The 24,736-nt window shown below is 40.4% G+C and overlaps 1 protein-coding gene and 1 non-coding gene across 2 annotated transcripts in view; both read left to right on the top strand.

Moving 5' to 3' along the window:
• SYT1 (synaptotagmin 1) overlaps positions 1-24,736 on the top strand; it is a 538,616-nt gene that overhangs the window by 413,719 nt on the left and 100,161 nt on the right. The window lies entirely within an intron of this gene.
• On the top strand, positions 6,467-6,597 carry LOC117314363 (small nucleolar RNA SNORA18). The gene has a single exon (XR_004529110.1). It is a non-coding gene; the product is annotated as a small nucleolar RNA SNORA18 (small nucleolar RNA).

Here is a 24,736-nt window from a genome sequence, read left to right as displayed (position 1 = left end):
CTGTCATGGCCCAGAGGCCTGGATTTCCAACCCAGCTCCCTCGGTTCCAAAATTCATCTTATTAAAAGCTTCCCTTAACTTCTCTACCTAAGTTATAAACACCAATAATAATAAGAGCTACTATTTACTGAGAATCTACTGTGTGTCCACAAAAAAACTTCACAACAGTCTTCAAAAGTGGCATATTAAATCTGTTTTACAAAATGAGGGGAAAAACAAACCTGAGCCCAGGAAAGTCTAAGTAGTCTGTCCAGGTTCACACAACCAATGCCAGAGCTAAACTTCAAACACCGGTCTTTCTACTTCACCACTCTTTCTACTTCACCATACCATCTGCTTTAAACAGTGTCTCTCAGTCTCTTTAGCCTCCAAGTGTAGCTATAAACTCAACTTAAATGCAACAACAAAAAAAAGAGCAAAACCAAACTGATACAAATTAGTTTTTCCTCAGCTTTGGCTTGTTTATTTTGGAATTTCAACGTTTGGTCAATTTTCTTTGACAACATTCAACTGATTAAAATCTACATATATATTTTCCCTCTCAAATATTATAATACACTGCAAATGTAACACAGCAAAAGAAAAAAAAAACAGTAAATAGCTATGGCATTTTTGTTTCTTCTTCATAATATTTCATAAATACTTAGCATGAATTCCTGTCCAGGATACAAAGTCCTAAAATTCAAAGGTCCTGTCCAGGATACAAAGCCCTAAAGTTCAAAGGTACTCATTAACACAAACATGTTATTATTCACTCATGATTGCTGATGAATTTAATGAAGGCAGAGGGATTTTGCCTTCCAATAAAAAAAATTCATTAAATAGAATTTAAATTCACATTCATTTATTCAGAACATATATTGAATATCTGTGAAATTACCACTGTAAAGTGCATGGAATGGAAGATTAAGATTCACATATGGGAAACGGTCAATAATTGTAGCAAAATTTCGTAATGAAAATTAACAAAAGCAGTTTTGTAAAGAGCCAGATCTGAAGTATAAATTACTGGGCACCGTATGTTTTAGGCGCAAAGAAAAGGTACGGACAGGGAGGGTCCGTGGAAGAGTTGAAAAAAGTGAGCTAGTCTTTCAAACTGAGTAGATTTTGAATAGGCAGAAGGAAACTAAGAATGCCTTCCAAAAGTTAAGAGGTGAACAAGAGACAACTGACAGAGCTAAGACCGCCAATGACAGGCCCAGGTAGAAGTAGAGTGAAAGCTTGAACAGATATCCTGAGAAAGAAGACTGAATGAAGTAGTTTAGTGACAGTTTGTCCCTTACAATGTCAGACTGATCAACCTAAACTCAGGACGCTAAATAAAGCTCGTAAAACTTGTTCTTCCCAAGGACAAGAGCTGGAATATGAAAGCCAGCCCCACCTCTATGCCAAGCACTCTACTAAGTGCTTTTCTCACATGATCTCAGGTAATCCTTGGTGCAGTCCTATGGGGTCATTCTTCAGATCCCTGTTTGGGATTGGCCAATCCCCATCGGCCCGGTGCACCCAGAAGGTAAGCACCAGAATAAAGATTTAGACCTAGGTCTGACTCCCAAACCCATTCTCTCTCTCCTCTGCCATATTGCTACTTAATTGACTAACACTCAGTGAGTCCAAGGATATTGCCAATCTTGTTTCTCTTCTTATCCCCAGTGCCTGGCACTGTGCCTGGAACATCCCAAGTGCTTAAATAAGTATTTCCAAGGGAATCGGTTGGACAAATTAAAATAAAAATTTTCTTTTACAAACATGCATGAGTCATACCACCTTCAGAGAATTCATCTTTGAAGGATACCCAGTTATTCCAGTTGTACTGCCTATATGGTACATATTTTGAATTCCAGCCCCTCTCTCCAAAATTCTTTCTCAGTATACAATACAGTCTTCTCTCTGTCCTCAGTTGTGGCCTGTCTTTAAAAGGTAAGTTTGATTGAAATGGTCATAAGCTGTTTCCAAGTATGACCTATAAGGTGATGATCCAACTGAGTAAAATAGTTTTAGTTATTATGATCAAGTAATGAAGTGGATATTCTTGTGAGACTTCTATTCTGACTCTGACCAAAATGTTTTGAGCAATAACATCATTATATAGTCTCTCAAATGGGTCACTATAGGAAAAATCATCAAGAGATATAAGTTCTGGATACATGTAGTGCCAAGGAAATCTGTTTTAAGAGAAACTAGTGTAGGTGTTAGTTTTCTTTTTTATTTAAAGAATAAAGAGTGAGAGTTTTCAGTCGAACTTTAAATACAGCAAAGTGGTTTAGAAGCATGGATTTCATGAATATAGATTGGAGGAGCATAAAGTGAGGAGTGGGAATTGAAACAGGAATGAATAGAAAACAAAAGAAGGGTGAGAAAAATGATATAGACAAGTGCAATCTTGCCTGTATCTGGTTGTTTTACTATTGAAATAGCAAAGAGGATTCTGAGTGGGAAGCAGTGTCATCAATGCAGGAGAATGTCTCGTTCTGTCCTGTCCTCCAATTCCACACATTTGGATCTTGTACAATGTCATCTTTTCTGGTGGTTCATCATATGCTTTGGAACAATTTTTTTTATTATCTTGTTTGTGACTTCTTCAAATAAAATGTTTTCACCTTCTGCTTTACTCCTGCCTCGCTTTGAGCAAGCCAAATGTTTGTATTGTGAATCTTTAATCCATTACAATCTGTTACCCTGCAATTAGATGAAATGTCAGCAATTCAGTTGTACTATTTGTACTAAAGAATAAGGGAGAAGAATGAGGACTTGCTGATAAACAAGAACTTAAATAATTAAAGGATGAAAGAGAGGGAGCCCGCATACACACATGCAAACCTACTTGTTTTACACGTGGCTAAGGTTCTTTCCAATTGTGAACAAGAGGCCTTAAATACTGCAAATTACTTTTATTCCTTCATTCTTTCATTTATTCAACATATATTTATTAGGGCTCTTTTGTGAGCCAGGGACTGTACTAGCTTCTAGAAAAACAGTGGTGAAGATAAACAGACCCATTAAGCGTAGTCAATTATACTTTAATTATGAGACAGTACCACAAGTAGATAAAAGCTCTGAGCCTGGGCTCCACCGATGTGTATCCAACCATGACTCCACTTACTATTGGTGTCCTTAGGCTTGTTACTTAACCCTTCTGTAAAATGGGATTAATATTACCCACCTCCATGAGTTGTGATACACTCTAAAAGATAATTCATTGAAAGCACTTAAACAATACTTGGCACCTAATAAACTCTCAACAAATACTAGGTTTTCTTATTATGGAAGACACTGATCAGAGCCTTTATTTCCTTGCCACTGAAAAAGCACTGCTCTGACCACTAGACTTATATACTTTCTTTTGTGAGGAGACTGAGACAGCCTTAGGGTTCAGAGGACATCAGCATACAGTTCTGATGAAAGACAGGATATCCGAGTTTAGCTCCCATGTGTGAGAAACGGTGGATGAAGACAGACTGTGGGTGACATGGAGAAGAGGTCACAAGGCCAATCCAGGGTAAGGCTTAGCACGCATGAGTGGAAGGTGGCACTAACACAGTGTGGCCCCAATGACCACGCACTTCTCTATGCTCTGACACCACAAAAAAAGAATTCAAAGTCCAGGCCCTACTAAATCAAAAAGACTGTCAGTAACAAGTATTGGTGACGATGTGGCAAAATCGAAACCCTCACACAGCTCTGAAGGGTGTAGCCGCTTTGGAAAACAGTTTAACAGTGTCTCAAAATGTTCAACAGAGAGGATTCCTATGACCTAGCAATTCTACTCCTAGGTTTATACTCGCCCCCCAAAGTGAAGACGCATTTCCACACAAAAAAATTGTAGAAGAATGTTCGTAGCAGTATTTTTCACAATTGCCAAAGAGTGGAAAGAATTCAAATTTCCATCAACTGATGAATAATTAGACAAAACATGCTATAGTCACACAGTAGAATATTATTCAGCCATAAAAAAGAGTGTAGCACTGATACGTGCTACAACATGGATAGATCAGAACAGCCAAATCCACAGACGGAAAGCAGATGAATGGTTGCCTAAGGCTGGGAGTTGCAGGGTGGGGTGGGGGGCAGTAGAGGAGGAGGCATGAGGAATGACAGCTGGTGGGTATGAGTTTCTTTGTGCGCTGATGAAAGTATTCTAAAATTAGATAGTGGTGATGGTTAACACAACTCTGAATCTACTAAGATCCACTGAAGTGTATCCTTCAAGAAGGTGAATTTTCTAGTAGGTGAAGTATAACCTCAATAAAGCAGTTTTAAAAAAAAAATGTTATTTCAGGCACTGAAACCCTAATCATGGAAGCATGATGTTCTAGGTTGACCTGGGGTTCCATCTGAAACAGAACTGATGTATGCTGGGAATCCTCTCCCAATACTGTTTCCAAAGTTGAGGGATATTTCCTCAAAATATTCCAGTCTCCCTTTAAATCAGAACATGTGTCTGCAGGATCCTGCTCTTCACCACCACACCTCTTGATGTAAGGTCAATACTAAGACCCCTTGGAGAGATGAAGAACCCAGGCTCAGGCCACGTGGCTAGCCAGTGAGAACTCAGGATTCAGACACCCTTTTTCTGATTCCAAAGCCATTTTCTACTAGTGTACTCTCTCGTAGGGTAGAAGCTTTAGGGTTGCTTATCCTGACACAAGAACAATGTTCTAAATATTAGAACTACCCACTCCCTTTTGCAGTCTGCCTTCCTACGGTAGATTCTCAGAGATTCCTCCAGTCATTTCCTTGCTCTTTTCTGTGCCTTGACTAGCAACGTCATGCCTTTTTTTAATGGAGGTAGAACTCAACATATAATAAAATGCAGATATGAAGTGTACAGTTCAATGTGTCTTCACAACTGTATACACCAATATAAGCACCACTCCAATCAGGTTGCAGAACATTTTTTTACCCCCGAGAAGTCCCACATGCATCTTGGTGTCTATACAGGAATGCACCGATACTTACTCTAATGGGATTCTATCGTTTTTTCTTCCTCATTCTCACTAAGTGCCCTGATAATACTCAGCATCACCTTGATCTTTAACCCACAGCGTATTGTTTCCGCTGTACCGTACGACTGGCACCTCATTACACACATCCCTGTTTTCTAAGTGTCAGTGCCAAGCCGCTTTGTGCCGTTACATAAAAAGATGCCTTGTTTACCTGTTTTGTTGTCTACAGGAGTATAAGCTCCTTGGAAGTAAGGAAAGTATTTACTACTTTTGCACATCACAGTAATTAGCTCTTAGGAGAACGTGTGGCAGGGATCAAATGAGGACAGATCCCACCAAATCCCATCAACCCTCTGAGCCTCATTTCCTTATATGTAAAATGCTGTTGAAAAATGTAGAACGATATGTACTTACGTGTTTGAAATTTACTTTTGTTTTTTCCCCAATGATTTTTAGAAAATTCATAGAGTTGTGCAACTATCAGAACAACCTAATTAAAGAACATTTCCATCACCCCAAAAAGAAACCTTGTGCCCATTTGCAATCACTCCCATTCCCAGCCCTCATCCCCAGGCCACTATTGATCTACTTTCTGTCTCTATGGACACTGCCTATCTAGACACTGCCTATCAACGTAATTCTACAGTATGTGGCCTTTAAAAAGTTATTTTTCAAACCCAGGTCTGTCTGATGCCAAATGAGTTCCTCAAGTAAACAGATACATTGAGTAGAAAATCACTTGCTCTTTGGGGGAGTGGGGGGGAGATTCATGGTTTCCAGTACCATTTGGCAGTTTCAGGAGTATTTTTCCTCTCACTGTAGCACCACTGACAGTCTCAGTATCTCTTTCACTCACTCCTGTCCACTCTTTCCAGATTTCAAGTGCCTGAAGAGAAAGAGGAATGGCACCTAAGCTTTTGGGAAGACTGATGGGAGGTTTCTGTCAGTCTACTGCAAACAAAACTTCTGCCACTTGGCGTCCCCTGCCAGCCTTATCTCCTCTCTTCTCTCTTTTTATCTCTTCAGGAGAACTCAGGGAACAAATAAACCATTTAGATTGCTTTTTTGCTCCCTTTTAAATGTCCCCCAAGCTGCTAATAACGTGCAGTTATTTTCTCCCTGATGGAACACAGCGAGACTGTGAAGCAGGCATGTATGTCAGGGTGCTCACAGGGTCTTACCTGGCCCCCAGGAGCTGGCAGGAGTCCAGCTTGGAAAACACAGGAGAGCACCGGGCAGTAGGAGGACCCAGAGCACAGCGAATCCAGCCTTGGGCAAACCATCTAAAACGCTTAGAGAACAGTGTTCTTAGGGGTAATGCCCTTCATTCTAAACTGAGCCCCTCCTTTCAACATCCTTTCTGAAAGTAACTTCTAAATCAGTATTTTTGGTTTTGGGTGGAACATAATGAGTTTATATGCAAGAACAATTTGCTGGACTTCAGATAACACTGAAGTGGAGAGATGAGGATTTGTGAGTGAAATGTGAGGCCCTACAGACAATTCTATTAGAAGGGAAGAGTTGAGGTCTATCCCGATGGGGCTTTTTCTGTAAACCTACATCGTTGGAAACGCCTCGTAGATTAACGGTGTGGTTTCCTTTACTCACAGAACTACATGTTAGATCTGTGGGAAAGAACTACAAGACAGAGCTGCCAAGTGAACTATGAAAAACCTAACTTTTTACCTTAGGTATTGGCATATCCCAATGATCTGTACTGTTCTAGGGTGTGATGGCTTAGGAGGGAATATGATCTGAACCTCATACATTTTTAGAGGGTGTCAAACCCTCTAAAAAACCCTGGTTCTGCCTGTCAGAACCAGGCAGATCCATCTCCTGACCCTGAACATGGTCCTAAAGTAAATCGCTTGAGGAAATTGGATCCCAAAGATTACAGGTGGGGAATTTTGAAGTGTGTCCATATTTCATTGGAGATCAAAGAAGCCTAACTAAAAGAATTGTGGGCTGACTCACATGATAACTTATTTTTGAAAGGGCTGTTTTATCTTGAAGATTATGAGTTAGGAGAAACTAAGGTGATTGGCAGTGGAAAGAATCAGAACGTGTGAAATTCCTTAAAAATTTATTGACTTAAATAACTTTGTGTTACACATAATTTAAAAAAAACTCTTTAAAAAAAGGGAAAAAAAATTTTTTTTTTTTTTTAAAATACTTCTAGTCATGTCTCCTCATTCTCTAAGCTGCAAACACTCTGGAATGTGGTGAGAGGTTATTTAGCAAAAGTTAACCAACTGCTCTTCAGTTTAAGGTGTTACTTCTGCATGTATAAATCAATATTCTGACAAGGAGCTTCCCTGAATTTTCTCCTTCTGCTAGTGTAGGAGGGGAACTTTTAGGAACCAGCATAGTGTCAGGAGTTGTCTGTTCTTAATTGTATCTCAGTGTCAGAAAGCAAAAATAGAGTGAGATTAGAATATTCAAATAGGTCAAGAGTCTGGAGTTTTGTTTTTTGATCTTTGAACATATTTTTGGATAGCCTAAGTCATAAAGAGAGAATGTAGACAGTAGCCTTTGAAATGCTTGCCTGATTTTAAAAAAAAAAAAATTACCATCAATGTTTAACTTAGAATTTGAGGACAGATGTGTGCTGCTTCTTGAGGTCATTGGCTTTCCAAGTCCCATCATGTTGATGCTTTGTTTATATTGAGGCCACATTTGAAAATTACATCCAGGCTATGGAACCTGAGTGTCACAGTAGGATTGCCTAATTTTAGGGGAAATTATGTTATCTTTTTTTGTTGTTGCTGCGGTACGCGGGCCTCTCACTGTCGCGGCCTCTCCCGTTGCGGAGCACAGGCTCCGGACGTGCAGGCTCAGCGGCCATGGCTCACGGGCCCAGCCGCTCCGCGGCATGTGGGATCTTCCCTGACCGGGGCACGAACCCGTGTCCCCTGCATCGGCAGGCGGACTCTCAACCACTGCGCCACCAGGGAAGCCCTCTTTTTCTTTTTGGTAGACAGTATTTTCAAAGCTCCGTTAGCTAGAAAAACCAGGTAGAGCACAAACTTAGCTTAACTGTGTTTAAACTCCCATCTGTTGAGTTTGTGTGGGGGGCAGATGCGTGTTAGGTGTGTTATCTCATTGATTCCTCACAGTGACACTCTGGGGTACGTACCCTCCATATCCCCAACGGATAGACAAAGAAGCTGAAACTCAGAGAAACTGAACAGCATGAGGCCATGCAGCTAATGGGAGGCCTGGGGTTCCGACATGGTCTGACTCCAGACACACATCACGCATCACATGGGATCGCCTCTAACTGAAAAAGAGGTCACAAGGCCTGCATTAGGGATGATGTTTTAGTCTGCAAACGCACACCCGCTCTGCACACACTCCGTACTTTGTTCCTCTTACTCTTGCGCTCTCAACTCTAAGGCCTCCACCCTACTGTGCGAAGAGGGCTACGACAGCTTGCCTCAGTTCAACACCAATCCCAATTCCCAACCCTCTAGCTGTCCCCCAGCTTCCTGGGTCAATCTTTCTATGACATAGATCCATCTGTGACAGATCCACCTAGGATTCACATGTTTCTGTTTCCAAGTCTCTCTATTCCCCATCTTCCCATCTGTTTCATTCCATCCTATCTCAAGTTCCCGGCAGGAGGAAGTCATTGCTTCCATCTCTTTCATCACTTTTCCTGATACCAGGTACAATGGTGAACTTGGAGTTGGACATCTGCCTGGTAACTATCCCTAGGACACCAAAGATCAATGAAACATTTTCACGTTCTCCAGACAGTGTTTAATAAGGTATACTTGAATCTAAGAGACAGTTCTTTGTAAAACAAAGTATCTTTGTCTGCTTAGAGTTTCCTAAGCCCCTGTGTATCACAAAACAAGAGAAGCTCCTTATTTGCACCCTATACAGAAGATTTTGAGCTCTGTAGAATTTCTCAATATTTTTGTCACTCCCGAAATAATTCTTAAAGAGCAATGAATCTGCCAGAAAGGGCTGATTCCTTTATGAGGTGCTACAATTTGAAACATGGCACTGACCATCCTGCGAGATTGCCACTTCAAACCCTTCTTACAAGAGAAAGAATAAGAGGGAAAGAAAATGCATGAGCTACCTCTCACCAAACCAGATGATTACTAAGTGCCTGTCATCCAGTTTCCAATTTAGCCTTTCTTCAAATCCAAATATTTAATATTTTGAGAATAAAATCATACCATTCCTGCCTGGAAATTTATGTCATCTTTATATGAATTAATTTCACATATACCTTAGCCAAATTTTTAAACACTTTTTATGTTAGGTCTGAATTTTAGCAGGATAGCTAGCCTTTATTAAATGAGCAGTGGCTGGTGTCATTGTCAGTCATGACTTCCAAAAACCTCGTATCAGTTGGTGGCAGACCTGGTTTCCTGCACAAGGAAATCATCTCTATCGGGGGATTTCTAGAGACCTTGATTCTCACCACCACCCCAAAACCCCAGCCTCTTCCACCTGCTGGTTTATGGTCTCTCTCCAAAAATCTCCTGACTTTGTAATTCGAATTGCTGATCCATTCCCTTGGGAGGTAAAACAATTTACATATTTAATTTATATATGAAATAATTAAACACATTAGCTCAATTAAATCTCACAGACTTGTGTTATACATATTACACTAAACGTGCACATGAGGAAACCAAGACTCACAGAGGCTAAGAAACTTGTCTGAAATCACATAACTAGGAAGTAACGACCAGATGTTTAAATGGTTTGCCGAAAAGTCCACGTTAATTACTATTTATTCTATTTTTAAATTCCAAAGTGGAGCAGGGACTCCACGTCAGATTCCTGGGGTTGAGAGTTAGGAACGGTTCAAGCCACGTATAAAGGGACCTGGTAATTCACTTAGAAAAGAAATGTAGCATGCGACAGTGGTGACCTTTAAAAACTGGGTAAGGGTTTTCCCGAAGTAGTAATCAGGATCAGAAGGGTGCCTATTTAAATAGCATACATGCAGTTTGAATTCTTTTTCTTCCTTTTTTGGCGTGCTGGAGGAAAGAAAATTGTTTATCCCAGTGACTGTGACTTCATATCCAACAGTGCTGAACCTCAAGAGAGAAAAGAGATGAGACAGCTGCATTTTAACAAGGTTGATTTAGGCCAGAGCTGCTGTTTGGGGCCTCTGGTTTGAGTCCGAGATAAGTATTTACCAGGATGTACTGCTATACAAGTCACCAGCAAATGATTTCACGGAAGAACCCAGTACACAATCACAAGGATCAACCCCCCTTTCAGATCCTCATGTTCGGCGCATAATGAATTCAGTGCCCTGGGCTAGAACTTAAGTAACTGGGAGCAAAACCCAGCTCATCATGTGTCATTTCTACAGGAAGATAATGCTTGATACATTATGTGATCTCCTGTATGTGAAGCAGGAAGCCACTGTCCAGCCATTAGAGTGTCAGGACCGAAGACAGAGAGAAAGGCTGGGAGCCCAACAGGGAGGGTGTAGTGGATTATTTCTCTCTGGGTGTTGATGTGGTGACCTGCCATTGCCCACTGCCCTTCCCATTCTCAGCATACTCGCCCGCCAATGTTCTCTAAGAAAATGCTTCTGGGTGCCTCCTTTCCACATAAAATCATATGTACTTGGGCTCAGAACCGAGAATGGAAATGGTTCATTTCCCAAATGCAAGTTCTGGCCCACCTGAACAAAGATTTGTACGCAGTAAGTTAAAATCTCTCAAAGAGTTTCAAGCGTCAGTTTTTCAAACATATTCTCGGACTGTGAAAATTAAGGATTAATATATCCCTGAATGGAAACTGCTAATTAACATCTTCTATGCTTTATTCTTCCTATTAAGTCTGAGATTATTTTCTTACTTTTAAACATACTGCATTTGTTTGGATTATCTTTTTTTTTAATAAATTTATTTTTTTTAATTAATTTTTTTTTTTGGCTGCATTGGGTCTTCGTTGCTGCGCACAGGCTTTCTCTAGTTGCGGCGAGTGGGTCCACTCTTCGTTGCGTTGCACGGGCTTCTCATTGCAGTGGCTTCTCTTGTTGCAGAGCACGGGCTCTAGGCATGCAGGCTCTAGAGCACAGGCTCAGTACTTGTGGCATGCGGGCTTAGTTGCTCGGTGGCATGTGGGATCTCCCCAGACCAGGGCTCGAACCCATATCCCCTGCACTGGCAGGCAGATTCTTAACCACTGCACCACCAGGGAAATCCTGGATTATCTTTTGTGTCCCATATATTTCAGCTTTTATTAGTTCATATTTGTCCCCCCAAAATGTAGGTTAAATAGGTGATAAGTAAGATTTACACTATCTGTTTTTATGAGTTTAACAGTAAATATTATTAATATTGCTTTACATTTGTGTGATGCTTTCATGTGCTCTAGAGACTATTGGGAACCAGCCCTGTGTTTCCAAACCAAATTCTCTCTCCCCTCAAGTCTCAGGGCTGTGGCATCTATGGAAGTTGCCTATCTATTTTGGGCTCTTAAAATAGAAGAACCACAATCTTTCTCTGAGAGAACTGAATAATCAATGTCCATTAATTGGGGGTAAGATATCCATTTGAGGCAGCTTAGAATGACCTTCTGAAGCGACTAAAGCCTAAATAAAAAGGCGTTTAAATGTGGCATGGAAACCAAAGATACCCCTCCTGGCAGAGTGCAGTGTTGAAACAGCTACCCCAAAGAGGCTACCTCTCTGGAGGGTTTTTAAAAATAAGCATTGGGGGCTTCCCTGGTGGCGCAGTGGTTGAGAGTCCGCCTGCCGATGCAGGGGACACGGGTTCGTGCCCCGGTCCGGGAAGATCCCACATGCTGCGGAACGGCTGGGCCCGTGAGCCATGGCCGCTGAGCTTGCGCGTCCGGGGCCTGTGCTCCGCGGCGAGAGAGGCCGCGACAGTGAGAGGCCCGCGTACCGCAAAAAACAAACAAACAAAAAATAAGCATTGGGTCATGGATTTATAGTCCTGCTTCAAGGTAAGGGGACAGACAGGGCGATCTCTCATGGGATCTAGCAGCCTGGTGATTCATCAAAGAAGGTGTTTAAAAAGCAAAACCGTGAAAGAAAAAGAGCTGTAGCATCAATCTAAATCAAGGCTCACATGTACTTTCTCTTTTTTTTTTTTTAACTTCTAATCTCTGCCTGCATTTTCATAAGACCTATCACAGTAGGACATACCCTCTACAATTACTTTGACAAGCAATGGTATCAGTACTTAGGTTTTTAGTCTCTTTCAAAGTAGTCAATTTTTGACAGTGACAAATAGCAGAAACTGATTCCTGAAGCTCTGACTCCAGTCATAGATTTGGAGAGTTGATTTAGCAGAGTGGCTTTCCGTATATTAGCCCCTGGCTAACTTTCTTGGGCAAGTGCGCATAGGCAGCAAAATTTCAGTGGAAACTTACACAAACGCAATAAAAAACAGAAGTTATATCGTGTTGACTTTTCTACCAGGTAGATTTAAAAAAAAAAAAAAAGTACCAGTTTTTTAACAATCTATTTTTAATGACAGTTATATACAGCAAAATATTCTGCCCAGAGATGAGATTTCACACTGTAGAGTTCTTGCAAACAGAAGCAGTAACAAGCTGAGCCTCTGGCCATCCTATCTAAACTACATAGAAATTCATATTCATGGAAGCCAACTTTAACTTATAATTTCACACATTAAAATGGGCTTAGTGCTCAAAAATAGGAAAGTGGCTAATTACACTACCACTTAATGGAATATTAGGCATTAGACATAATTATATGGAAAAATGCTTTAATATGTTAGGCAGAAAAAGCAAAATATAAAATTTTATACATAGATACATATGCTTGTGTTGTAGGTTTTTTAAACATTTGCATATGGAAAAGATAATTTGGGGATCTATGAAAATGAGATTATTGTTTTAGGATGCTAAGATAGTATTTTTGGTCCAATTTTTTTTTTTTTTTTGCGGTATGCAGGCCTCTCACTGCTGTGGCCTCTCCCATTGCGGAGCGCAGGCTCCGGACGCACAGGCTCAGCAGCCATGCCTCACGGGCCAAGCCGCTCCCACGGCATGTGGGATCCTCCCGGATCGGGGCACGAACTCATGTCCCCTGCATCGGCAGGCGGACTCTCAACCACTGCGCCACCAGGGAAGCCCTTTGGTCCAATTTTTAATGTACATATATAAATGTAAATATACACACACACATGTACATTTGATGTAACAAATGACCACTTTTTCAAAGTTCAGTCTAGTATATTTTTTTTCTGCACAAGTTTTTATTTTTTTTTAAGTGCTCTACCATGAGTTTTAAGAAAATGCAGGTAAACCCACATGTTCCCTCCTTCATTCACTTCTCTGCTCATAAGACCCCTGCCAGCTGCAATACCCAGATATTGAATGGGTTTCCATTTTAACTTGTATTCAGCTGATAAGTTTTTCCTTTTCCTTTTGTCCAAATGAGTTTGCCCCAGAAATGTTCCCCTAGATTATTCCACAAAAGCATGTAGTATTTACCCTTAAGTAATTAGAAAATAGGAAGGCGAGAATAGATTAACATTTAAAAATAAGAGAGAGCACCCCTGCCGTGCTTCTGTGGCGTTTGAGATGTGCAGTATCATACATGTGTTTCGTCACTGGCTAAGTGAGAAATCTGGAAGGGGCTAGGAAAAGTTGTGTGGCTGCAGTAAAATCTCGACTGACAAAGAGAAGTTTCTGTGGTGAATGTTTCCATGCCCTACAAAGGAATGGGGCAAAATAAAAAGATCAAGACTTATACCTCGGGTTAATGCAGCAAAAACTATATTGGTAAAAAATTTCAGTGCCACGGAGATGCCATCACACAATCACATTGATCAAAATGCTTCCCTGAAGCATGGATTTTCAAGCGTTTGCATTTTTCATGCCAGCCAACTTCTATTCTAAGTAGCCATCAAGTTTTCACAACCTTCTCCTGGCCACCTCCAGAAACTGTGGTGGTTAGCAGGTTTATTCCACTGCAATGAAACCGAGTAACCTTTAGATATTCTTCTATAATATCTGAATCCCAGTTACGTATCTTTACAGGGGGAGCCTGAGACTGAGGGAGACTGAACCATGAATTCATTTCTACATGACCTTTGGCCTGCTTCTGACAGCTAAGGAGATTTGACTTCCTGGCTGGCCTGCTAGAAGCTCAGGGAATGAGACTTCCCAGTATTTACTATGTCATTTTCTAAATCACAGTTTCAGACAGAGTATGATGTAGTATACCTCCTTGGTGGGGAAAAGCAATGTTATGGCCCAGAGGGAAAAAAAAAAAAAAGCATATGCCCTCATTCTTGTTAGATGTGGAAAACAAACCATCGGGTGAACAGGAAAATAAATACTGTTATGCACCTAGCTTCATACCAAAAAGATATTACTTTGTTGACCTTGCTTGCCTTTTCAATGCCAACTTCAGGTCTATTTGTTAATGCCAGCTTTGAGTAATTCAAAATGTATATAAAACCATTTTCATGAAACCTACGGTTCATGGAAGACAGAGGAGAGGTTGTCCATTTCGTGTGAGGCCTATGATTTCCCTCTTTCCATACTGATTTATATACCTGCAGGGAGGACTCATGGATCAAGAAGGTACACCTTGGTTCAAACTGCCTCTGCTCTTCATGACTGTGCAAACTTGGAGAATTCAGCTAACCTCTCTGTGCTTTAATTTCCTTATGCCTAAGATAGAGAATACAAAACCCTATCACAATGGCAATTATACCTCAAGAAAAACCCTCGTCACAGACTACTAATAATAAGATGCTACATGTGAAAACATCCAGAAACCAGTAAGCATGCAATGAACACTAGCTTCCTTTCTTTTTTTCTCCTTCTACACTCTTAGCTATTATAACTTACACAATAATTGTGTTACTTAAATTCCCTACTACTTCTTTCAAATACAAAGACCATATTTACTGATACAGGGGAACAAATACATAAAGCTTAAATCATATTGTGTCATCTTTTTAAAGGGTAGTCCAACAAAATGGGACCAAGATTTTCTTGCCATCCGTAGACAGTTCATTTTAGCCTTTTTTTTTTTTAACATCTTTTTTGGAGTATGATTGCTTTACAACGGTGTGTTAGTTTCTGCTTTATAACAAAGTGAATCCGCTATGTATATACATATATCCCCACATCCCCTCCCTGTTGCATCTCCCTCCCACCCTCCCTATCCCACCCCTCTAGGTGGTCACAAAGCACCGAGCTGATCTCCCTGTGCTATGCAGCTGCTTCCCACTAGCTATCTATTTTACATTTGGTAGTTTATATATGTCCATGCCACTCTCTCACTTTGTCCCAGCTTACGCTTCCCCCTACCCCTGTCCTCAAGTCCATTCCCTAGTAGGTCTGTGTCTTTATTCCCATCTTGCCCCTAGGTTCTTCAAGACCTTTTTTTTTGTTTGTTTAGATTCCATATATGTGTGTTAGCATATGGTATTTGTTTTTCTCTTTCTGACTCACTTCACTCTGTATGACAGATTCTGGGTCCATCCACCTCACTACAAATAACTCAATTTCGTTTCTTTTTATGGCTGAGTAATAGCCCATTGTATATATGTGCCACATCTTGTTTATCCATTCATCTGTCAATGGACACTTAGGTTGCTTCCATGTCCTGCCTATTGTAAACAGTGCTGCAATGAACATTGTGGTACATTACTCTTTTTGAATTATGGTTTTCTCAGGGTGTATGCCCAGTAGTGGGATTGCTGGGTCATATGGCAGTTCTATTTTTAGTTTTTTTGGTGTTGTTGCAGTAGGCAGGCCTCTCACTGTTGTGGCCTCTCCCGTTACGGAGCACAGGCTCCGGACGCGCAGGTTCAGTGGCCATGGCTCACGGGCCCAGCCGCTCCACGGCATGTGGGATCTTTCCGGACCAGGGCACGAACCCGTGTCCCCTGCATCGGCAGGCGGACTCTCAACCACTGCGCCACCAGGGAAGCCCTATTTTTAGTTTTATAAGGAACCTCCATACAGTTCTCCATAGTGGGTTATCAATTTACATTCCCACCAAGAGTGCAAGGGGGTTCCCTTTTCTCCACACCCTCTCCAGCATTTATTGTTTGTAGATTTTTTGATGATGGCCATTCTGACCAGTGTGAGGTGATACCTCACTGTAGTTTTGATTTGCATTTCTCTAGTGATTAGTGATGTTGAGCATCCTTTCATGTGTTTGTTGGCAATCTGTGTATCTTCTTTCAAGAAATGTCTATTTAGGTCTTCTGCCCATTTTGGATTGGGTTTTTTTTTTTTTTTGATATTGAGCTGCATGAGCTGCTTGTATATTTTGGAGATTAATCCCTTATCAGTTGCTTCATTTGCAAACATTTTCTTCTATTCTGAGGGCTGTCTTTTCGTCTTCTTTATGGTTTCCTTTGCTGTGCAAAAACTTTTAAGTTTCATTAGGACCCATTTGTTTATGTTTGCTTTTATTTCCATTTCTCTAGGAGGTGGGTCAAAACGAATTTTGCTGTCATTTATGTCATAGAGTGTTCTGCCTATGTTTTCCTCTAAAAGTTTTATAGTGTCTGGCCTTACATCTAGATCTTTAATCCATCTTCAGTTTATTTTTGTGTATGGTGTTAGAAAGCATTCTAATTTCACTCTTTTACACGTAGCTGTCCAGTTTTCTCAGCACCATTTACTGAAGAGGCTGTCTTTTCTCCACTGTATACTCTTGCCTCCTTTATCAAATATAAGGTGACCATACGAGCATGAGTTAACCTCTGGGCTTTCTATCCTGTTCCATTGATCTATATTTCTGTTTTTGTGCCAGCACCACACTGTCTTGATTACTGTGCTTCGCAGTATAGTCTGAAGTCAGGGAGTCTGATTCCTCCAGCTCCATTTTTTCTTTCTCAAGATTGCATTGGCTATTCGAGGTCTTTTGTGTTTCCATACAAATTGTGAAATGTTTTGTTCTAGTTCTGTGAAAAATGTCATTGGTAGTTTGATAGGGATTGCATTGAATCTGTAGATTGCTTTGGGTAGTACAGTCATTTACAATGTTGATTCTTCCAATCCAAGAACATGGTATATCTCTCCATCTGCTTGTATCATCTTTAATTTCTTTCACCAGTGACTTATAGTTTTGTGTATACAGGTATTTTGTCTCCTTAGGTAGGTTTATTCCTAGGTATTTTATTCCTTTTGTTGCAGTGGTAAGTGGGAGTATTTCCTTAATTCCTCTTTCAGATTTTTCATCATTGGTGTATAGGAATGCAAGAGATGTCTGCGCATTAATTTTGCATCCTGCAACTTTACCAAATTCATTGATTAGCTCTAGTAGTTTTCCAGTGGCATCTTTAAGATTCTCTATTCATAGTATGTCATCTGCAAAGAGTGACAGTTTACTTCTTTTCCAGTTTGGATTCCTTTTATTTCTTTTTCTTCTCTGATTGCTGTGGCTAAAACTTCCAAAACTATGTTGAATAAGAGTGGTGAGAGTGGGCAACCTTGTCTTTTTCCTGAACTTAGAGGAAATGGGTTCAGTTTTTCATCATTAGGAACAATTTGGCTGTGGGTTTGTCCTATATGGCCTTTATTATGTTGAGGTAGGTTCCATCTATGCCCACTTTCTGGAGAATTTTTATCATACATGGGTGTTGAATTTTGTCAAAAGCTTTTTTCTGCATCTATTGAGATGATCATATGGTTTTTCTCCTTCAATTTGTTAATATGGCTTATCACATTGATTGATTTGCATATATTGAAGAATCCTTGCATTCCTGGGATAAACCCCACTTGATCATGGTGTATAATCCTTTCATCTATGTTCATCAGTGATATTGGCCTGTAGTTTTCTTTTTTGTCACATCTTTGTCTGGTTTTGGTATCAGGGTGATGATGGGCTCATAGAATGAGTTGGGGAGTGTTCCTCCCTCTGCTATATTTTGGAAGAGTTTGAGAAAGATAGGCATTTGCTGTTCTCGAAATGTTTGATAGAATTCGCCTGTGAAGCCATCTGGTCCTGGGCTTTTGTTTGTTGGAAGATTTTTAATCACAGTTTCAATTTCAGTGCTTGTGATGGGTGTGTTTATATTTTCTATTTCTGACTGGTTCAGTCTCGGAAGGTTGTGCTTTTCTAAGAATTTGTCCATTTCTTTCAGGTTGTCCATTTTATTGGCATATAGTTGCTTGTAGTAATCTCTCATGATCCTTTGTATTTCTGCAGTGTCAGTTGTTACTTCTCCTTTTTCATTTTTAAATCTGTTGATTTGAGTCTTCTCCCTTTTCTTCTTGATGAGGCTGGCTAGTGTTTTATCAATTTTTTTTATCTTCTCAAAGAACCAGCTTTTAGTTTTATTGATCTTTGCTATTGTTTCTTTCATTTCTTTTTCATTTATTTATGATCTTTATGATTTCTTTCCTTCTGCTAACTTTGGGGGTTTTTTGTTCTTCTTTCTCTAACTGCCTGAGGTGTAAGATTAGGTTGTTTGAGATTTTTCTTGTTTCTTGAGGTGGGACTGTATTGCTATAAACTTCCCTCTTTGAACTGCTTTTGGTGCATCCCATAGGTTTTGGGTCATGTTTTCATTGTCATTTGTTTCTAGGTATTTTTTTATTTCCTCTTTGAGTTCTTCAGTGATCCCTTTGTTATTTAGTAGCATATTGTTTAGCCTCCATGTGTTTGTACTTTTTAGTTTTTTTCCTGTAATTGATATCTAGTCTCATAGCATTGTAGTTGGAAAAGATACTTCATATGATTTCAATTTTCTTAAATTTACCAAGGCTTGATTTGTGTCCCAAGGTATGATCTATCCTGGAGAATGTTCCATGAGCACTTGAGAAGAAAGTGTGTTCTGTTGTTTTTGGATGGAATGTCCTATAAATATCAATTAAGTCCATCTTATTTAATGTGTCATTTAAAGCTTGTGTTTTTTTATTTACATTTTGGATGATCTGTCCATTGGTGAAAGCGGGGTGTTTATGTCCCCCACTATTACTGTGTTACTGTCGATTTCCCATTTTATGGCTGTTAGCATTTGCCTTATGTATTGAGGTGCTCCTATGTTGGGTGCATAAATATTTACAATTGTTATATCTTCTTCTTGGATCGATCCCTTGATCATTATGTAGTGTCCTTCTTTGTCTCTTGTAATAGTCTCTATTTTAAAGTATATTTTGTCTGATATGAGAATTGCTACTCCAGTTTTCTTTTGATTTCCACTTGCATGGAATATCTTTTTCCATCCCCTCACTTTCAGTCTGTATGTGTCCCTAGGTCTGAAGTGGGTCTCTTGTAGACAGCATATATATGGGTCTTGTTTTTGTATACATTCAGCCAGTCTGTGTCTTTTGGTGGGAGCATTTAATCCATTTACATTTAAGGTAATTATCAATATGTATGTTCCTATTACCATTTTCTTAATTGTTTTGGGTTTGTTTTTGTAGGTCTTTTCCTTCTCTTGTGTTTCCTACCTAGATAAGTTCCTTAAGCATTTGTTGTAGAACTGGTTTGGTGGAGCTGAATTCTCTTAGTTTTTCTTGTCTGTAAAGGTTTTAATTTCTCCATCAAATCTGAATGAGACCCTTGCTGGGTAGAGTAATCTTGATTGGAGGTTTTTCCCTTTCATCACTTTAAATATGTCCTGCCACTCCCTTCTGGCTTGCAGAGTTTCTGCTAAAAGATCAGCTGTTAACCTTATGGGGATTCCCTTGTATGTTATTTGTTGTTTTTCCCTTGCTGCCTTTAATATTTTTTCTTTGTATTTAATTTTTGATAGTTTGATTAATATGTGTCTCAGCATGTTTCTCTTTGGGTTTATCCTGTGTGGGACTCTCTCCACTTCCTGGACTTGATAGACTATTTCGTTTCCCATGTTAGGGAAGTTTTTGACTACAATCTCTTCAAATATTTTCTCAAACCCTTTCTTTTTCTCTTCTTCTTCTGGGACCCCTATAATTCCAGTGTTGGTGTATTTAATGTTGGCCCAGAGGTCTGAGACTGTCCTCAATTCTTTTCATTCTTTTTTCTTTATTCTGCTCCCTGGCAGTTATTTCCACCATTTTATCTTCCAACTCACTTATCCTTTCTTCTGCCTCAGTGATTCTGCTATTGATTCCTTCACACCCCCCTCACCATCTTCCCCAGGGTTCCCCCATCACCACTGGACCCCTAACCATGGGTGGGTCACTCTGGGTGTACAAACTCCTCGCTTTCCCAAGCCGCCCCTCAAGGGTGCTGTCCTGGAGGTCCAGCCTTTACTTTTGCTCCCCCTTCCCTCCCTCCCACTCCCTCAGGACCCACGCGGCTGGAGGGGGCCTCAGTGGGCAGAGGATCAGGTCTGGGATCTCAACAGGCTCCCGGGGGCCCAAGTGGGCAGGGGAAACCTGGCCATGCTCTCTTTCTGATCCTCTGCCCTCCCAATGGTTCACCAATTTCCCTCTTCAGGTGTGGGATCCCTTCCCCTCCCCCAGCCGCCCCTCAGGGGCGCCAGTCCCGTCCCGCCTCCACTTCTCCTCCCCCTCACTCCCCCCATGCCCCACATCCTACCCAGTCACTGGGGGTTCCTCCCATCCACTTAGGTGTCCGTGGTCCCCCACAGGTGCCTGGTAGGTGCCCTAGTTGTCTAGCCTAATTATTGAAAAACTCAACTATTTTGACTTTTTACAGTGTCTGGCAATCCAGAAAACCTTTAGCTCGGATTAGCCGGACTACAGCATGGAGAAGGAACGTATTCAGGCTGAGAGGCCCGTGACAAGCTATAGTTAATAAGTTCTCCATGGTGTCAAAAGTAATAATAGTAACATGCCTTTGTGAGTTAAATTAATTTTGGTTTGTGCACTGGCCTGCACATAAAGGTGAATGACATTTCCAAAAATGATCAGGCAGGAGTTGAGAAAGCCAAGTGGTAAAGCAGAATGAGATGCGCTCACTAGAGCAGGGCCGCTCACTGCAGGCATCTGGGGGCACAGGCAGAGAGATGCAGGGTATTATTACAGCAAAGGTGATGCCGTGGGGGGAGGGGTTGTTTTAGTTCATTTTGCCCTTTACGAAAATTCCGGAAGAGAGATTGTGTCTTTAGAGAAACTAGAGATGTTTGACATCCTGGCTCCCTGTTTGGTAATGAGAGAGCATCTTCCTGCTAATCTCTGATTTCAAGTGTCTTCAACCCACAGATATTTTTTTCCCTCTGCCTGCAAGAGGCAGCTGACTGGTAATAGCTTTTAAATGAATGACCCGTCAAGTGGCATTTTAAAGCCCTAATGGTTGTGTTCATTTCAGAGACTTCTTAGGAACCCCACACACATACCCTGCCACTGGCACAGATAAATATGCTGTCTGCAAAGAGTTAAAAGACACATGTTGAACCCAGGAAGAAAAGATCTTAGTATGACCGACGTAGCTGGTGTGGTATCTTGTCTTTTTCTGTTTGAGCTCTAATAGTTCAAGGGTTGCAACCAGAAATCAAATTATAAGGAAAATGAAGATTTCCCTGTTAAGTGATTACTATAGATAGGAACTATATAATAGTTTATATTATGTAATTATATAATAGTTTTATATAATATATTATAATAGTTTATATATAAACTTAATAGTTTAAGGAGGAGCTATATAATAGTTTAAGGAAGCTGTGTGTCTCCTCTTACTATAAACTTGACAATTCAGTCTAGGCCTCATCCTAGAGTAATAAGTCTCTACATTTCTTTCATGTATCTGTCAACACATTATTTTTCCTGTCTGTTCAGGAGTACTATTGATATACCACCCAATTTTTAAACTTGTATGTACAAGTTTCTTTATTTCAATAAAATTAAGAGCACTGTATTCTAGGCTATACATATTGTTTGATATCCATAGCCATCCTACACACTCTTGGAAGTATTCTCCTCATTTTATAAAGGAAAAGTAAAGGGAGTACCACAGTCATACGCCCATTAAGTTACCAAGTCTGCATCTTAACTCAGGTCAGTCTGAGCCTGTGCTCCTGTTGACACATAACCATAAAAACCCTTGCCCTGTTTTCCAGCAATCAATTCACTGTATGTACTAAAGGCTTCCTATATAAGCAACTATGTTCTGTACCTTCTACATTTAACTATCCCAAGCAAAAACACATCAGCAAAGGAAATAGCTCCTTGGTGGAAGATTTTTCATTAATCTGATGCCTCAATTCAACAACATATCTACAGATCATTCTATGCTGGGCCCTGGTGATACAGAGATGAATTAGATACAGTTTTTCCACTCAAAGGAGTTCATAGGCAACAAGGAAGGGATGATGCTGTCTGGAGGTGAGGCGTTCAGAAGGGATGATTAGATATGAATGAGGTGGGTTATAAAGGACGATTAGGAATTCAACAGGTCAAGAATAAGGATTTCCAATCAGGGGAAGAAGGGTGAGCATCTGAAACATTCAGAGAGAAATAACGTCTGGCTACGATCTAATGCATGTGAGAGGAGAATGATGGGGGCAGGGGCTAAGCCACAAAAATAAATAAGGGTAATATTTTAGTGCTTTGAATTTGGAAGTTAACATTTTACTCTGATAGTTGGCAACCAGGAGGGTATTAAAGCTGCCAGTGGCCGTATCAGCTCTATGGCTTAGAAAGCTAATCCTTTGGCAGCATGACGATGAATTGAAGGCTCTTGCTTCCAGAGGCAGAGTTCATGAAATTACGTGGCAGTGAAAGTAAGAACTCAAATTTGGAAAGGTTTTTAAGATATGATTTATAGAAACTTGTTTTCAATTAGACAGAAGAGTGAGGGCTTGAAAGCCATTGAAAGTGATTCCAACTCTAGCTTGGTTAACTGAGAAGTGAGCAAACGAGGCAATAAATGAAATTACAGAAAGATGCATGAATTTTAAGGATACACATTAAGTTCTATTTTGGACATGTTGGTTAAAACAGAATTCATTTCCATTTTAGATCATATTAACACCCTACTTCTCCCCCATCACAAACTTGTTTAAGTGCTTTATATATCGTATTTTATGTTCTCCTATATAGTACCCTACCCAGCATCAACCTGCATTGCTTAAATTTTCCTGATTCCATCATCTCCTTAACAGTCTAGTATTTTTCTAAATTGCTTATAAATAAAGCCAGAAGGCACGTCCTTTTTTCAAAGGAAAGAAATCTCCCAAGGAAAAAATGTCCTGAAGAACAGAAAGTGAAGAAAACAACCTTCATCCTTGCCATTAAGCTAGTACCTTTTCTAGCTTCCTCAGGAACTTCCTGATTTCCATTTCCACTCCTCCCAGTTAGCAGCCAAGTATAATAAACCACTACTAGCACCTGCTCCTTCCTGTGCTGATCCAAGCTCAAGGTCACTGAGGGGTGAAGTGGGGGGACAAAATCCAAGCCACGTTTTACCCAAGGATAGGATTCAGTGGACTTCAACTCAGAGAGACCCACTGTGTGAGGAGACCCTGAGCTCCCCTGCAGAAGGAGGACCTCAGGTGGGGCCCAAGTGCAGTGAGATGGGCATCTCCACATAGACATCTTACCAGGTCCCACAGCTGGCTGTCCATGTCCACAGCTCTTCTGTGTGTCCAAGAACAAACTCCTAAGAGGGCTGACTGAGAGCGAGAACTCTGTATCAGCATTCATATGACATTATCCTTCTGTTCATTAACACAACAAAAATATGAGTGTCTGCTATGTGCCAGACACTGTACCCCGCACCAACTGAGTAAGGAACACACAAAGATGGATATAATTGTATTTTGTAAAAACTCATTCTTAATTTTTGATGGATAGAAATGCTACGAATAAAATAACGAACATGCACTGTGCACTTAAACCATATTCTAGGCATCATTCTAAGCACTTGGTGTATCTCCTCTCATTTGATCCTCACAACCACCAGTTGAGATCAGTACTATCATTATCCCCATTTTATCCAGGAGGAAACTGAGGCTTAGGGAGATGAAACAACCTACCCTAAGTCACCGAGCTAGGAAGTGACAAACCAGGGTTTCAAATCTAGGTCTATCTGACTTTAGACTCCAGCTCTAAACCTCTACTACCTGTAGCCCAACAGGTACTTCAGCCACAGATCCATCCCTATACCGTATCCACTGACCTCTGGCCACATGAGAACAGAGAATACAGCACTTATCATGTGTTTAGAGAATGTAGCTTGCTTTTATATTTTTCTAATTCACTGCTTGAAATAATCCCTTTCTTGCATTTATTTATCCTCCTTTTTGCAGAAAGCTTATCCTTCTACCCACTTTTTCCTTATTTGACCTCACCAAATCCCTGTGAGAAGAATATAATTGATTACCCCTTCTGATTCAAGATGATGTAATACATCTCCTTTTAGTCGATACATTTAACTCAGGCAACCTCAGGAACGGAAAGGAGAATCAGGGAGCCTGTGTTTGGGACGTGCTTCTGCTCCTCTGAGAAACCTTTCATCTCAATAGTCTGCAGGTATACATGGAAGACCTTGAGACGGTCATTCAGAAATTGTAGCCTGCTGACTCCTGTACACTCAGGAGGACATGAAAGCAATTGCAAGTTGCTTAACAGGGGGTGCAATATTAGAGATGAAGAATCTGGCTATGAACACTTCCACCAGGGAAGCGCTGCCATGTGACATTTTTTTCCAGTTCAGCACCTTGTGCTAATAGTATCTTACAGGCTTAGTATTAGATACTATTGAACAATGATTACCCAATATAAAAAGAAAATTAAAATTTCACGAGATTTGCCAGATAGAAGAAAAAGCATGGACTTTGATGCTTAACAAACCTGTGTTCTGGGTTCTAATAACCATGTTACGTTAACAAAGTTACTCCACAGGGCTGAGCCTCAGTTTGTCCATTTATGAAGTAGAGACAATGATA

This window comes from Tursiops truncatus, chromosome 11, assembly GCF_011762595.2.
Source record: "Tursiops truncatus isolate mTurTru1 chromosome 11, mTurTru1.mat.Y, whole genome shotgun sequence".
In the NCBI taxonomy this organism is placed as follows: Eukaryota; Metazoa; Chordata; class Mammalia; order Artiodactyla; family Delphinidae; genus Tursiops; species Tursiops truncatus.
The sequence above is the reverse complement of the archived record's forward strand: the minus strand, read 5'-3'. Positions and strand labels throughout refer to the sequence as shown.